The sequence below is a fragment of the Perca flavescens genome, chromosome 16, assembly GCF_004354835.1.
Source record: "Perca flavescens isolate YP-PL-M2 chromosome 16, PFLA_1.0, whole genome shotgun sequence".
NCBI lineage: Eukaryota > Metazoa > Chordata > Actinopteri > Perciformes > Percidae > Perca > Perca flavescens.
The window spans coordinates 209,474-225,445 of record NC_041346.1 but is presented as its reverse complement, the minus strand read 5'-3'; the positions used below and the strand labels follow the sequence as shown (position 1 = coordinate 225,445).

The 15,972-nt window shown below is 41.4% G+C and overlaps 1 protein-coding gene across 2 annotated transcripts in view; it reads right to left on the bottom strand.

The window, feature by feature from the left end:
- The window catches only part of ajm1 (apical junction component 1 homolog), a 37,211-nt gene extending 21,503 nt beyond the window's left edge, over positions 1–15,708 (bottom strand). The window contains exons 1-2 of one of the 2 annotated variants that reach the window (XM_028601902.1): positions 15,519–15,708; positions 14,407–14,500 (exon numbers count right to left, since the gene is read on the bottom strand). The gene's annotated coding sequence lies outside the window, so the exon portion shown is untranslated. The remainder of the gene's footprint in view (positions 1–14,406; positions 14,501–15,518) is intronic. The other variant, XM_028601903.1, reaches the window with a different exon arrangement.
- Positions 15,709–15,972: the final 264 nt, after the last annotated feature.

Below are 15,972 nucleotides of genomic sequence, written 5' to 3'. Positions count from 1 at the left end.
CCCATGTTGGTGAGTTGTGCAGTGGCGCAGGGCTCAAATCCGACCTGCTGCATTCGCTGTGAGTAAAGTTTTTAGGAAGAGGTTTGTTTTTGCATCCGTCGAAAGAGCAGATGTTTTTAAATGGGAGACAGGCCTCAGATTCAGGGGAGGCTCTGTGTATGGAACTGAACATATATTTCAGTAGTTATTCATAGTTTTCAGTCATGTGCAGGGTTAGGCATCATTTTGATTTTTAAGATTCTGATTCCTTTTGATTCCGGTTCTTTGAGGGCTGGAGTTGAAATGGGTCACATGCTTATTTCCCCCTTAACCATATTATTATATTCAGATAATAGTTATTTGTGATAGATCCGGTGAACACGACGCTTGGTGGTTTTCCACTGTCGTTCAGTGAGTGGTGTCATTTAAAGTGATGGTTCGGAGTAATTTAACCCTAGGGTCCTTTGCACCATGACCTCAAGCCAAACACCCCCCCTGAAGCTTTTTTCACCTGGGTCGAACATTGGGAGAGTTAGCGTAGAGTAGCGTTATCAGCTGAATAGCTTAGCGCAGGGGCTAATGGATCCGAAGTTTCTCTTAACATTACCCCACTAATAATGCCCGAAATGATACCAAACGTTTACAGTAGTACAAATAGGTTATGTACTCATAAAACAATGGATTGGAAAGTTTGTAGGTACACCAGAAGTTTATGTAAATAACACTTGCCTGCTGGCTTCTGCTCTCTACTGTTGTTGTTGTTGCTGTAAGACGAGTGCTTAGGGACGTCTACAAATTACAATACCGAAAAGAGATTCAACAAAAATATTTATTAATTTAACTTATTTTTTAAAGTAAGTGCTGTAGAATAACTAGCAGGAGACAAGTTATAATTGAGGTAAGTTTGGAGACATTACCTTATTTAATCATTAAATTAATAAATATTTTTGTTGCATCTCTTTTCGGTGTTGTAATTTGTAGACGGCCCTAAACACTCGTCTAACTGCCGGCAGCAGTTAGACGGTAATGGTGCGTTCTTTTTGTCCACCAAAGTGCCCGGTAGTAACAGCAGCAGCAGCAGAGAGCAGAAGCCAGCAGGCAAGTGTTATTTACATACACTTCTGGTGTACTTACAAACTTTCCAATCCATCGTTTTATGAGTACATAACCTATTTGTACTAGTGTAGACGTTTGGTATCATTTCGGGCATTATTAGTGGGGTAATGTTAAGAGACACTTCGGATCCATTAGCCCCTGCGCTAAGCTATTCAGCTGATAACGCTACTCTACGCTAACTCTCCCAATGTTCGACCCAGGTGAAAAAAGCTTCTGGGGGGGTGTTTGGCTCGAGGTCATGGTGCAAAGGACCCTAGAGTGAAATTACTCCGAACCATCACTTTAACCATGGGGATGAAGTGACAGAGAGCCACTTTATCCAAAACTGATGAGCAATATGTGTTGAAGGAGTGGACCAGACAATTAATGTCAGTATTATAAGACAACACTGCACTTTGGTCAAAAGCTGCAGAAAATTTCTCAGCTGAGAAGCGATTCAAGATGCGAGAACAGCTTATACATTTACTGGGCCGTAAATCTAAATTAAAGGACAGGCTCAATAAAATGCAGTCGTGGTCAGTAACATGCAGCTCCTCAGAGCAAATAGAGTCAAGATTAAGACCAAGCGTAAAAACAAGGTCCAAAGTATGACCCCCAACGTGTGTGGGACCAGACACGTGTTGGATCAAATTAAAAGACTCAGTGACATTAACAAAATCTGCAGCAAAGGTGCAAGAAATGTCATTGACGTGAATATTAAAGTCACCAACCATAACCAGATTTTCCAACCCAATAATAGAGGACAAAAGATCACTGAATTCAGAAATAAAAGAACTGTTTGAACCAGGGGGCCGGTAAATTAAAATACAATAAAACAGATTTGAACTACCAACTTTGGTCACCTGTAGTTCAAATGTGGAAAAAACCCCAATGGTTACTGTCCGACTTTGAAAGCAGTTTTTATGTATACAGGTATACATGGTGTAACCAAGGTTAAAAATCTATATTAAAAGAGCTAAGTTTATATTAAAAAGTCAATTCATTAAGTACTTTATTAATGTTAAAGATTAAAAACATATTTGTCTAAAAAGCAATTCAACTGAGAGAGAAAATAAATAGGAAGTTTATTTTGAAGGAGATGGGTTGGACGTGCTGTCAGCCAATCAGGAAGAAGCTTGGACTGTTGACCATTGACATATATATAATGGACCAATAGACCCCGTTGCTCTGGACGGAGACCAGTGAAGGCTATTAGAAGCACTTTTCCGGTAATCTCTTGCTTTACTGCGCAGCCTCCAACTGAGAGAGACAACGTAAATGTGACGTGAGCAACGTGTCTGAAAGTGTGAAGTCTTCTGGTAGCTGTGCCGAGAGAAATCTCAATCATTTCCAATCTTACAGCGACGGAGAGCGTATGTATATGTAAGGAGATAACATAAGCACAGGCTAATTATTCGCAGTCAAGTGACGTAAAAAAAAATGGCGGTCAGTGTAATGCTAACAAGAGGTGATCGCTTTGTAGCAACAAAATGGCGCCATCGGAGGTTCGCGTTCTGAAGCGAAGCTTACCCACTTGCTGTTGACCTGCACCATGGACCTGCACGGAGCTGAGTTCACTTCCCCTTGAGCTGTTGGAAGAACAGAGAGCAAACCCCGCGTCGAACGATACCTACCTCGTCAAGACATTGCAATAAAATGTTGTTAAAACTCGGATTAAAAACTCTTAAAAACAATCCAGTGTGGAGCCCTGGACCTGTGAGAGTGCAGCCGGATGGAACTGACGTCTCCCTCACGAAGAAAACGCATCGGTGAGCGATCGTTTTTACCATGCTTACTGCTAACACTAGTGCTAGCCTGGAGCGCTAGCTGAGATGCTAACTAGCACAATGGCAGACGCCATTCACTAACGCTAAAACCATTAGCTTGATATTTTAAAGCTGCAAACTCCAGTGCTGTGTAATATGTTTGTTTAGATAATTGTTACACACTTACACACATTTTGTGTTCTAATTATGTGGAAGCAATATTTTGATATTATATTGATTCAATCATTATCTCTAAGAATATTTTGAGAATGTTTGTTACCGATATTGTGATATCATATTACAATGATTGTTCAGTTTAATATGATGATTTAACATGAATTATATTCTAGTTCATGATTGAAAGCTAAAAAAAAGCTAAACGATTGTTCTGATCTTACTCACTGTAGGTCAGGTTTTTTTGTTGGACCCTTTGAACCTTTGATCTACCTGGATGTTGGAGCCTGGATCGAGACATTGATGGCGAGCCACAGCCCAGAGGAGAACTAGAGATACGGCGCCTGCAGAATTCAACACTTCATTACATACACACACACCCACCACCAACTGTGCAGTAGGACAAACTCTCTCCACTTCCACAGTGGACCGAACTGAACTGAAACGGAAACAGAATTGAAGTGACTGAGAACGGGGGGGAATTCCAAACTTTAAATCACAGCTGTGAGTTATGTTTACATTTTTTTATTTTTCTACTTACCCGGATAAGATTTGTGTAATTTAAAGTGTATAATTTTCATATGTTTTTGGCTTATCCTTAATAAACAGGGAAGTGATTTGCTTTCTCAAAAAAAGCATAACTGTGTTTGAGTCATTCCTGGTGTATTGTTTGGTTAATACTGGGCTCCGTAGTCGAACATAGAACTTCTGATCCCACTGGCCATAATTAATCATTTTATAGAGTGATCCATTTCTGTTCCGCACCTCTAAAGGGTTACAATGGGGTCTTTGTTTAGTCTTCTTGCTTAAACTGTAAGATTTATAGTAAAAATGCTAATTTATGACAGAGAGGTTATTGCTAAAAGGCCCAAAGAAAAACACTGAGTGGAATTTAAAACGACAATGGAATTGTATCCAGATCTTTAAAGTGGACATAGAGAAAGTCCCATCAACATGGTTCTTATAGCCCTGCAACACTAACACTCACTTCCACTCGTTTATACTGTATACAAATATTTAGTGTGTGTTAAAATCTTGTGAACATAATGAAACCTTTGTTTAAAGGGTTAAAAATAAGATGTAATTGTCTTTGAGTATGGCCTGTCATAGGCTGATGCCTTTCAGCCACAGATGTCTGCATGAAGTGAGCTTCACACGCTTCACAAGTGGTTTCTGAGAGTGTGCACGTGACATTACTGAAAGTAAGACTCCTATTGCTGATACTAATGCAGTCTAAAGTTTACAGGTAAGGTTTGTCATTCCTCTGTAACACCTTGAATGGAAACAATAAAAATAAGAGCTGGTTATTGCTTCAAACTGGTCCCTCCTTCAAGAGATAGTGAGTGACTATCTAGTGTAATGGATGTCACTTCTCCAGTGGAAGTGTAGTAGTTACTTCTGGTCAGTGATTATTGTGAGCACTGTTTTTATGGTGCATTGTGGGTATTTTCTATGAAGCTGAACTCTGAGTGCACTGCAACACTGCACCATTGGCACTGAACACCCTAGAACATGTCTCTCCGGGCAGTACTAATTCATCTTCTCTACACTTACCCTCCCCCAACATCAACACACTGATTCCCCCATATAATACTGATACATTTACACTTTGGGGGGAGCTCTGTTCCACAGTTGTATATGTGCCAGGAGGATGGGGGCATAGTAAGTGGGCAATTTTGTCTTTTTGTCATCATTCCTCCTGCTCATACTGGCCACTAAAAGATCTCTTCCTACTGCAATTCCAATCTTAAGCCCTCATTTGTGCATAAATATATTCCAAAGTTTATCTGAATGTAATATGAGGGGTAATCAAATCGATATCTTTTAGAGTGAGTCTGTTTAGTATAAAATCCCCTCTTAATGGTACCAGAAAAGGAAGTTTAGTTAAAGGTCCAATATGTAATATATGTAGTGTAATAAATCCAAAAGTGACACCAATGCGTCATCAGATATTAAGGAAACATGTTAAGCTGGAATACTCTCTTTTCTGACAACAATGCTAATGCCAGTATTTTCTCTTTTTGAAATTTCCGTTCCTTGACGGAATTTGTTATCAACGGCCCAGTTTGACAGGCAGGCCGGGTTGCCAGATATACCTGTAAAAACGTAAACCCAGCACGCTACAGCTGTAACGGTAGTACAGCCATGAAAGCAGCAAACAAACGAACACGATCAACGGAGATAAATTGTACCCGACAAAAAAAACGGCATGTTTCTAACAGTTGCGTTACCAGAGACGTAACAACACCCTGGTAAATATTGGAGATGTATTTGAAAGATGGAGACAGCTTAGATCCCAAAAGGACGCAGAATTGGCTAATTTCCTTCTGAACAGGTAAGCATTAGCTTCAGGCTAATTTATCACAGCTACTAGGGACGGGCATTTTATGTCATTTCAACATTCATGTACTCACATTGAATTATATAGCTAGAGTACCCGAGTTGGTTACTCGCATAAACAATTGAGACACAGCCAGTGAAGTGATCCCGACTGGTCCTGGCTAACGCCGCCATGCTAACCCTGCTAACCCTGCTAACTGCTAACGTTACCGGAGGGCCAGGCAAGCGGGCCATGGCTGTTTACAAAGTGTAGTTCGACAACGGTGAGTTATTTTAAGCCACAAGAGGGGGGCTGTAAATCGGAAAGAGAGGACTGTGAGTTTGCAGTGTGTTTAGCGATTGTTTCCGTAATTCTGAGCCATTGAAGTGCGGCAAGGTAGTGGTATTTTTAGCGGTTCCTATTGTAATTCTAAGCCGAGGAAGTGTGTCTGTCTGGCGTGTGGCGAGGACGGCGAGGTTGTGGGATTTTTGGCGGTTCCTACGGTAATTCTAAGCCGAAAAAGTGTGTCTGTCAGTGTGGTACAGGCTTTTATGACTGTCAATATAGCCAGCATCTAACGTTAGCTACTCCGCTGTGCTGTGGAGTAATGTCTGGCTATGTGAGACTAGCATCTAACGTTAGCTACTCCGCTGTGCTGTGGAGTAATGTCTGGCTATGTGAGACTAGCATCTAACGTTAGCTACTCCGCTGTGCTGTGGAGTAATGTCTGGCTATGTGAGACTAGCATCTACCGTTAGCTACTCCGCTGTGCTGTGGAGTAATGTCTGGCTGTGTGAGACTAGCATCTACCGTTAGCTACTCCGCTGTGCTGTGGAGTAATGTCTGGCTATGTGAGACAAGCGTCTAGCAACATTGTTGTGGATGCTGCGGTCTCAGCCTGGCAACAAACCTGAAATTTGAGTCTGGGCAGGAGGGGGCGGGGGAGACGACTCTCTCCAGTATTTTTAATTTGTACTGCAGTAACTTTTTTAAACACTAGCTGTCAGTATTACATATTGGACCTTTAATACTCAAATTTTATATCATACAAGAGCTTCTGGTCAAATGGTAGCGATTCAATTCAATTAAATTTTATTTATAGTATCAAATCATAACAATAGTTATCTCAAGATACTTTACAGATAGAGTAGGTCTAGACCACACTCAATTTACAGTCATTTACAAAGACCCAACAATTCCAATGATTCTTCCCTGATGCGCTCCCTATTTAAAACATAATAGATGTAAGAGTAAACCTAATGTTGAAGGCTCTGTTTTATGATAAACTTTGATTTAGATCCCTTGCCTTCTCTTAGGTAATATATTTTTTTTTGCATTAAGGTGTATCAAGAAGATGTAACTGGGGATGTCAAATCAATCAAATATCTGGATCGAGTATAGGGGATAATGGGACCTATTTGTTCAATTCTGTTTATATACTATTGCATACTGTTTGAGTTTTGACACATTTGTTACATTTTGTTTAACAAATGTAGGAAAGCAATGTTAAAGTCACGCCTCATGTTGCCTTACACATAAAAGAATGATCCCAGTCACTTCCAAACAGGCCTACATCTTATTAATTATTATTATACAGGTATCGGATTGGCAGTAAGGTGTAGGAGTATCAAGACAATGTCATGTTTGCAGTAAAGTGTATCATGACGATGTAAAGCTTTCAGTAAGGTGTATTAAATGATGTATTACAGAGACAGTGAGTTTAGAGAAAGGGGAAAATAGACCATGTCTTACATTATGTTGCTCCTATCAAAAATTAGGTCATATGTCATTCTCTGCTCTCCTGCTCATACAGCTGGTATGGTGAGTCAGTCAACTAACTATACACCCTGTGTCCAAAAGAAAGGCAGTGATACTTAGCGACATGCTAAGAATGGGTAGCAAGCTCCATTATATTTCAGTGAGTGAGCTATGCTTTGTTAGTGTTCTGTCACCCATAGCACCGCACATAAAGAAGCTGTTAGTTTAGGGTCAAATAATTGGGGCTTTCAAGCCTGAGAGGATATGAAATTATCTTATTCAGGCCCCCTGGGGTCAGCTGAGAAAAAAAAAAACTAAACTGTGCGCAAAGAATAAAAATCCATTCCCTCGGTTTCATAAACTGTTCGCACGGATTCATAATCCGTGCTCTCGGTTTTATAAACGTGAGCAAAGTTAGAAAGATATTCACAGATTTGAACTTCCGGGATCAATAACTCTACAGCGAAATGTTATTAAATCACAAACAACACATCTTTCCTACCGTAGTAAAGTTAACAACGAGCTACAAACTAATTTTTAATCAAAATGAGCCGTCCTCCGACCTGGAGAAATAGCATTGGTCCCTACGAGCAGCTTAAAGTGCTAAGTTTGCACTAGCCAGTTGTGTTTTAAGCTCGTTTTTTTTCTGCTCGTGGCTCTCTGCTGGACGGCGCTCTCGGTGAGCTACGTGACAAATGCCACGATATGGATGAGGACTGGTGGGTTAATCCGCCTACCTACACAGGCAGACACACAGCTGACAACCACGCAGGTGGATGAGGTGGAGACGGGCTATACACGCCGCGGGCCGCTGTGTACTTGGTCCGTCCCGAAAGCGGTTTCAGGACAGTGGCTGCATGTGTGCACGACAATGCACAGAACATCAACACCGGTACAAGTCTGCAGCTGCCCGTGGACACGGGGTGCGAAAGGTTTGTCAGAGCCTCCCGGACGGGTGAACTGAGACTCCGTGGCCTGCTTGTCGGTTAACGGTTAATGATTGGTTAACATTTTATTTCATTGTGCTTTCTTTTGGAAGGCTGATTGATTCCTGCGGTCAATGAGGTAAATGCTAGTTATCAGTAAATAGAAGTAACATGGTGGCTGGCGTTCCGGTTTGTGTGTGTGTGTGTGTGTGTGTGTGTGTGCATCGCATCAACCACCATGCCGCAAGCTAAGGCCAATGAGAATGTGCCCCATAATTAATTTTGTCTTAATGCAAGTAGACACAGCCCTAAACTGTGGCACACTTTCTTTCTGTTCCCATGGTGAAAGCTGTTTTCCCACTAAGAAGATATCATGGCCCTGTTTGCCTTTATTGACAGGTCTGCTAGGGGGTCTTGGGTAAAAATGAAGCTGAATAAAACCCATCCTGCCATTCTTGGACTTTGGTAAACAATGAATATTGTCTCATAATCCTTCCGTATATTGTCTCTGTGACCTTTACAAAGTATTTTATATACATGAACACATGAAGGCAGGGGTTTCTCATTCATTCTAAGCATAGAAAGGGCGTGATACAGTGATACACAGGTTTGTATGCTCTCTAATCTGTCTCATTTTAATATTAATAATAATAATAACACATCTTATTTGATGCTGCCTTTCAGGACACCCAAGATCACCTTACAGTAGACTAAAACATGCTCATTATGATAAAACCGCGAGACCTTTGGATCATGATTGTTCCTAATTCCACTGGACTAGCCTCTAGGATCACATGGCTCAGCCTCTTGACCCCATTACATGTGAATAGGCTAGCTGACTCTTCAGCTGTATAAATGCTGTTTCCTGCTCCATTTCCTGCATTCATTTGCACAATTACCTCATGAGTCTCTTCAATACTTCTGATGGAGTGGCCACATCAGGGATAAATCTGCCACTGCAGTTCACCAGCGCCAAGAGGGCTCGATGGTGTTTTAAGCCCCCAACGTCGACTTCAAGGCAGCGCTGCAACTGTCGACTTCAAGGCACCTAACCCTAACCGTTGCCTAATCCTAGTGCCTTCCAGGCAACGCTGCCTGGAAGACGACGTTTGGGGCTTAAAGCACCAAACACCGTCAAGAGGCTTCATGCTTCAGCAGCATTTCCTGTTTGGTCTGTGTTCTCTACTAAATCAATCTTTAATTTGGTTGCACCAAACTATTTCACACATAATGCTCCCCTAAACACAAGTTCAGTCTGAAAGAATTGACACTTCTTGCTATTGAGCTAACTGCTGTTCTTGTAATCATCATGCTGTTGCATAGTTCTCCCTGAACAATGACAGGGTTTCTACAGGTTTCACCAAGTCAAATGTATGACTTTTTAAGACCTTTTTAAGACCATGAATAAATGAATAAAAGACCCTCACAACATCAAGAACAAAGTCAGCAGAAACATTGTCTGAAACATTTCCCCGAGTTCCTCATTGGCATTATAGGACTGGTGTCTAGCTGCAGTATAAGTTGCGTGTTGGTCTCATTTGTAGTTGTAATACAGTCTAGAATGGACTAGCGACAGAAAGAACTACAACACCATGGAATTAAAAAGAAACATTGTAAAGCGCTGCGGAAGCATTCCAATGAGCATTAGAAGAAGGGAAATTAAGACCTGTTGAAAATTATTTAAGACCTAGAACACAATACTCAGTGAATTTAAGACTTTTTAAGGCCTATAATTTTGATTTTGAAATTTTAAGACCCCGCGGAAACCTAGAATGATGTTAGGATAGATGTAAAATCCTGAAATGCCCTGTAAAGTAAATGGACTGTTTTTATATAGCGCTTTTCTAGTCTTAACAACTACTCAAAGCATTTTTTTACAAGGAGCCACCTGCTCATCAGATAAACACTCACACACATTTACACTCCAATGGTGCAGCATCGGGGTTCAGCGTCTCGCCCAAGAACACTTCAACATGGGACTGCAAGGCCAGGGATCGAACCACCAACCTTCTGATTGGCAGGTGACCGCTCTACCATTAAGCCTCAGCCACACCTTTAATGTGCATCTAAAGAAACTCTGCGCTGAAGAGAAGATTCTCACATCACTCATTTATGGCACCATAGATCTGTGTGTGTCAAAAACTGTGCCCAGTGGCTAAGACTTCAGCGCTATCTGAAGCTCACTACACAAATTCACAGACATTCTTTTTGTAATCGTATCTCAAAACTATAGCATCTAATATGAGATCTCCATATTACAATTTCTTTATGTATGGGTCAGATTATTCATCATATGAATCAAGTTTACTGTGATTTGGAGTTGTGCCCCCAACCCCATTGTCAATACGGAATTTTGATTATGGATGATTATGTAATCCCTGTAGCTGTTTTTTAACATGTGTTTCTATGATATCTGTGCATAAGTCATGATTTAAAGTTATATAGCTCTAACACTTGGTTACGTTTAGAAACATATTGAGGTTATGATTTAAAAAATGTAATGTATGTTGGATTTTGACAGAACACAAACTCCCACCTCCTGCATGAAGGGTATTAAAGTTGCAAGCACTATAATCCTCTTCACCACCCCCATATCTACTTTTAATAATGAACTTGGGTTAATGTAACCTTACCGCCATGCAGAACATTGGTATTGCTCAATGTTCTATAACTGTGTTTTAAACAATATCTGCACAAATAAATATTGTTAAGGTACAGATAAGGTCAGGCAACTAAAACACTTGGTTAAAGTAAGAGGGAGAGTGTTGTTACCGTTTAATAAAAAGCAATGGATTGTGGCAGGCTTGTGAAACAAGCTCTGGTTTTCCCCCTGAAAGTCAGATGTTCTGCAAGCTCATCTACCACCCCAAGGTATGCAGGGAGGGGGCGCCATAAAAGACACAGCACTCCATCAGCACTGAACACTGACTGCACTGAATGTGAATCATGAGCCACAGAATCACCCTTTATGAACATGATTTTTGCAGAGTGCAATTTGGGGCATCGCTAAACAGCTCTCCATGCTTTTCTTCATGTTTGTTACGGGCCATTTTTTGGCCATCTGGGGCTGGAAGCATCGCGTCTAAGTAACTAATAAAAAATCTCGAAGGCTAGCTCTAAATAAATTGAAAAAAGAATTGATGTCTTTGAATGTACTGCCTGGCTTCCCTGCCCCCACTCCACGCCCCTGACCTGATTTGGTGTCACGGCTGGTGTGATCCCATCAGAGATGGCAAAAGTACTCACTTCCCGTACTCAAGAAGAAGTACAGATACTTGTGTTAAAAAATACTCGGGTAAAAGTAGAAGTACTGATTTAACTTCTTTACTCAAGCAAAAGTAACAAAGTACAGGTTTGAAAGGTAAGCATATTTTAGAGAAATCCCTGTGAGCTAAAACGTTCAGATTTCCAACTATTCTGAACGCTCCGGTTTCAACAGTTTTTTTCTACTTTCGGCTAAGTTTTACGCAACTCTAAGCCGGCCTTCTATGATTGGTCATCTGCTCCAAGTAGGCAGAACTGGAGTGTTTTGTTTTTTTAGGATACTGCTGTGTTAACATTGTCACATGTAGCTACATGCTAACGGCAGTAAAATATGTCATCCTGGCTTCCAGTGTTGTTAAATTCTCCCCAATTCCAGGTCACATTACTCCTGAAACATTTCTGGTTATGTAGTATTTGGTTTAAAAAGCCTTTATCTTTGAGTGTAGAAAGTGCTGCTATACTCTATTAGTGTCCACTGCTAACTATAGTCGCTACATGCTAACGGCAGTAAACAATATCATCTTGGCGGCCAATTTGTTAAATTCTCCCTAAGTTTGGGTCACATTACTGCTGAAACATGTCCGATTGGGTAGTGTTTGGTTCAGAAGCCTTTATCTGTACCTGCATGCTAACGCAAGATAGGTGTAATCTGGGCGGCCAATGTTGGTCATTTCTCCCAGTCCCTTTACTGCTGGGACATGTCTGGTTGTGTAGTACTTGGATTAGAAGCCTTTATTGGTGATTTTTCACGGTACGAAGTCCTGCTATATAGTCTGTTGCAGTAGCTCCAGCTTAAAGAGACAGGCGCTCCTACAGAGGTTGAATACAGGTGCAGCAGCCATGGGCATTATGAAAAAGTAGTGGGGTAGTTTTGGAGACATGCCTCTTTTTTATGGCAAAAACATTCCCCAAAATTATGCAAATGCCTATTTTTGAAAAGTAAGTGATGTAGTACAACCAGCAGAACACTAATTATCTGTGAGGTAAGTTTAGAGACACAACTCTATTTAATTATTAAAATATGAAATGTTTCTGGCAAAAGATATTCCCCAAAATTATGAATATGCTTATTTTTTTTAAGTAAGTGTTGTTGTACAACTAGCAGGAGACAAGTTATAATTGATGTACGTTTGGAGACACTACCTTATTTAATCATTTAATTAATAAATATTGTTGTTGTAGTTTGTAGCACTCGTCTTACTGCTGTCTCACCGCCGGCTGCTTGTAGAGATGCTATTTCTCCAGGTCGGAGGACGGCTCATTCTGATTAAAAATGAGTTTGTAGCTCGTTGTTAACCTTACTAAGGTAGGAAAGATGCGTTGTTTGTGATTTAATAACATTTCACTGTAGAGTAATTGATCCCGGAAGTTCAAATCTGTGAATATCTTTCTAACTTATACTGAAGTTGAGCTCTGAGCAGCGCTTGCTCTGGTTGTCTTGAGCCTGCATGTGTAGGGTGCGCGACTATACGTTTGGTCAATGTTTTCTTTCTTTCATTCCAATTTCGGGTCTGTCAGTCACAGTGAAAACCGGGGACATTTCCTGAGACAGCTCAAGCCGGGGACAGGTCACCGAAACCGGGGACGTCTGGTCACCCTAGAATTCAGGTGCAGCAGCCATGGGCATTATGAAAAAAGTGTGTTTTTTGAACATTAAAGCATTTAAACATATTCTAGTACATACACAAAATACAAGTATTCTCCTGAAAATGCTATATAATAGTTGCCCTTTAAAGCTACAGGAACCTGGTGAGCCCTTAACCTGGTAATAAGACACCTAAATGTCCAGCAACAGAGACATGTCTGCATCTGCTGGTGACATCAAATTCAAATGATATAGTCACTTGTCAAAAAACAAATATGATGATAAAAGATATAATAACCTATGAGTTGGTATAGCCTGAAAAATGAAAGAATCTGCTCTCATTAACCATTACTGTTGAAGAGACGGAGAAGCCAAACCCTGCAGACAGGGTTTAGGTACTGCAGTGTGAAGGCAACTATCATCCCCAGCCCCTTAAATGACTACAGAAATGATGAGGCAGGTGTAAGTATAGACTCAAAGACACATCTGTGCAGATGGCAGACACATCAGAAAGCTTAAAAGGTTCAAGTCTACAGAGATATAAATACCCAGGTACTGAATTTTCCTTTAAACATCCAAATTTTGATCAAAGACAAGAAAGCACAGAGAAACAGGATGCTGGTGTGCATGCTGGTTAAATCTATTTTTGCAGCAGTGAATTATGAGTGGCTGCTACTTTTGGAGCATTGTATTATCATGCCACCGAGGCACAGGGCACTAGCTGTTTGGTTGGTCAAGCCATCCCATTAGTCTAGATTGAAATGTCTCAACAACTATTGGATGGATTGCTGGTTCAGCCTTCATATTCCTCTCAGGACTGTAATAACTTTGGCGATCCTCTGACTTTAATTTGTAAAATACTTTGGTTTATGACCAAACATCTGCTAAATGAAGGCCATTCTAATCAGCCTCAACTGTACTTGTGTTTTGTGAGCTTTCTTGAGAAAAAAAACTGGATCAATTACATCTTGTTTTGGAATGAGTGATCATTCTATTACTTGCATACGATTAAAGAGATCAGTTATCTGTTTAAGATTTTTCCTTCTTTTGATTCTTATTAATTATTAACCCACAACTATTATTTATTGTTAGAATCCCAATGATTTATATAAAAGAAAATAAAAACCTGATTTTGCTGAGTGCTTTCAGTACAAACAATTTAAAGTGAAATCAATTTTAATAGAGAGTGAGATGTTTAGACACACACCCATCCCTTGTGAGTGTGTGACCTTGTTCCAAGCAGCACTTCATTTTGTGTGTACTAGATGCCATATTGGGGACAAAAAGGGTGATCCCAGAAACTCCACAGACATTTATCCACACCTAAACTTCTCCTTTCCCACCACTGCATCACTTTCAGCAAGTCTTTATGGAGCTTTGAAGTTCACATTTTACCATCAAGTTCACATTTTTTGACTTTCAAAACAATGGCACCACCTTCAGTGGGTCTTCATTGTTAGTCTTGTTTAAAACATATTTCAAGAACATGATAAAATGAACTTTAGGAAAGGACAGGAATAAAAGTGACTAGTAACTCACTAGTTGATATGTTTGTGGGCCTTAGTGCTGGCGTTCTGCTGCTGCTGCTCTTCTTCAGAGACATATGGCCACCTTCTGCAGGCTGCCCGCCTCACTGTATTAAATGAATAATACAAAGACAGTGCTGAAATAATTAGTGGTAATCTTATCTCAAAAATCTTTTGTAGGCTACTAAAATACCACATGTGGTTTAGTAGGCCTATATTTGACTTTATGGACTGGGCTGTTATGTGATGGTCTAGTTAGTAGCCTAGTTATGGACATAGTAGCTAAATGATTAGCCAATTAATAGGATAACTTCACTGCTGCAGCTTGATATCACCTATCTACCTATCTATCTATCTATCTATCTATCTATCTATCTATCTATATACATACATACATAGCCTACTGTGGCCTCTGTAGGCTAACATCTGGCTAGGCTATTCCGCCGGTTGTCTCGTGACTAAATCAGAACAACGCACGCGACCTCCGTACCACTGCACCCATGCAGGGCTGAGAGCTGAGAGCTGGGGGCTGGGGGCTGGGGGCCTGTCTCCTTACACATGATATGAACTTGGGTCGCACCATAGACAGTATATAAGGGTCGCACAGCAGTGCATCCCGTCCGGACAAACGTCGCATTGCCGCGCTGAGCTAGCAAACACTGCGTAGTATCTGCTGCTGCTGCTGCTGCCAGAGGCTGAATCCTGAATCCTGATTCCTGATTCCTGATTCCTGATTCCTGATTCCTGATTCCTGATTCCTGAATCCTGAATCCTGAATCCTGATGAGGATGATGTCAGTGTTCGACGGTGGGGACACATTAATCCACAGCAGCCAGCGGGGAAATGGAACGCAATGAGCAGGACCAACCCCGTGCTTCCCTCTAGGTGCTCCAACAAGCAGCCACTATATCTCCCGATGCTTACATGCATTCTGATAACGTCATGTGCACAGATCGGAACCGAACATAGAAACACAGGTCCATGTCGGGCTCAGTCTGTGCGACCATCGCGGCGATGTGAAATGAAACAGACATTCAGACGGGGCTGCAGATACAAGTGAGATGTGTAACCGGATGTGTGTTTCCCTGCAGAGTAGCCTACACGGTAGCACACATCATGTCTTACCGCATGAGTCCGGACGGGCAGCCTCTGCTCATCCATGTTCCCGTCAGGAAGCGCTACGAAGCAGGCCGAGAGATAGTGGCTTCCCAATGACGACATCGGACATGTGCAAAATCCTCCTCCCGACGCTACATCCTTGGTCGATTTCTGCGCAGCCCCGCTGCAACATCCACACCGTAACCACAACCCTCTCCCTCTCTCTCTCTCTCTCTCTCTCTCTCTCCCTCTCTCTCTTTCTCCTTCTCCCTCTCTCTCTATCTGTCTATGTCTCTATCTCTCTCTCTCTCCCTCTCTCTCTCCCTCCCTCTCTCTCTCTATCTGTCTATGTCTCTCTATCTCTCTCTCCCTCTCTCTCTTTCTCCTTCACCCTCTCTCTTCCTCTCCCTCTCTATCTCTCTCTCTCCGTCTCTCTCCCTCTCACTCCCCCCCTCTCTCTCTCTCTCTCTCCATCACGCCT